Source organism: Pyrus communis, chromosome 9 (genome assembly GCF_041283825.1).
Source record: "Pyrus communis isolate YQ-2024b chromosome 9, ASM4128382v1, whole genome shotgun sequence".
Classification (NCBI taxonomy): Eukaryota; Viridiplantae; Streptophyta; class Magnoliopsida; order Rosales; family Rosaceae; genus Pyrus; species Pyrus communis.
Window position 1 is genome coordinate 22,919,994 of NC_142573.1, and position 1,047 is coordinate 22,921,040.

Below are 1,047 nucleotides of genomic sequence, written 5' to 3' on the forward strand. Positions count from 1 at the left end.
ATGAAAACCTTAAATTTAGCCAACATTCCAATTCTCACTGGTGGGAGCAATTACAAGAAATGGAGGAGGGATTTCAATTTGTTATTAATGTGTTTGATATAACAGTTGACAATCCTAAACCGATTATCAATGATCAAAGCACCAGAGCTGAGAAGTTAGATAATGAAAGACGGATAAGGGCTAATAAGGTTGCTCTCTCTATTTTGGAAAGTGGCATGACTGATATAATTATAGGAGGTATAAAGAAACCTGAAGTAGCCGTGGACTACTTGAAAGCAAGAGAGAAAAAGTTTAAAGAATTCGAAAAGGCTGAAGTAAGTCAGTATATGTCTTTACTTACAACCTACAAGATTGAAGGCATTGCATCCTTCAGGGATCACATTATGAAGATGATAGATGTAGCAGAGAAAAGCTAAATTTCATGGATGTGAATATTGGTGAGAAATAACTGGTCTTTATGATTCTTCAAGCACTTCCTTCCAAGTATAGCCAGCTAAAAGTATCCTATAATACACAAGATAAGAGCTGGGATATTGATGAACTGATTGCACAATGTGTACAAGAGGAAACAAGACAGAAGCAAGAAAAGGGCAAGGAGCTTGAGTAAGTCAATTTTGTGCAATCTGGAAAAGAAAAGAAAACTTCTGACAATGGAGGCTTTTCAAGAATTGATAAGAATTCTAAATTCGTCAAGCATTCTAATAGATCTAATACATCTGCTAAAGTAATTGACTCCCCTAAAAAATCTACCAAGTTTAAAAAACTTAAAGATGTGTCTAAACTTAAGTGTTTTTGGTGCAAAAGAAAGGAACATTTAAAAGTCAATTGTGAAATCTTTAAGGACTGGTTAAAAAGCAAGAAAAAAGAACTGGTGTTTGCTTGTGTTGAGTCTAACTTATGTAAGGTACCTGTTGATTCTTGGTGGTTTGACACTAAATGCGCAGTGCACATAACCAATTCCCTAAAAAGGTTTTCAAAAAAAGGAAATTGGAAAGACTTTGTATAATGTTTATGTTGTGTAAGGGACTAAAGTTGCAGTAGACTCTA

General features: G+C 34.6%; 1 pseudogene; it reads left to right on the forward strand.

The window, feature by feature from the left end:
- Positions 1 to 607, forward strand: LOC148694424 (uncharacterized; annotated as a pseudogene).
- Positions 608 to 1,047: the final 440 nt, after the last annotated feature.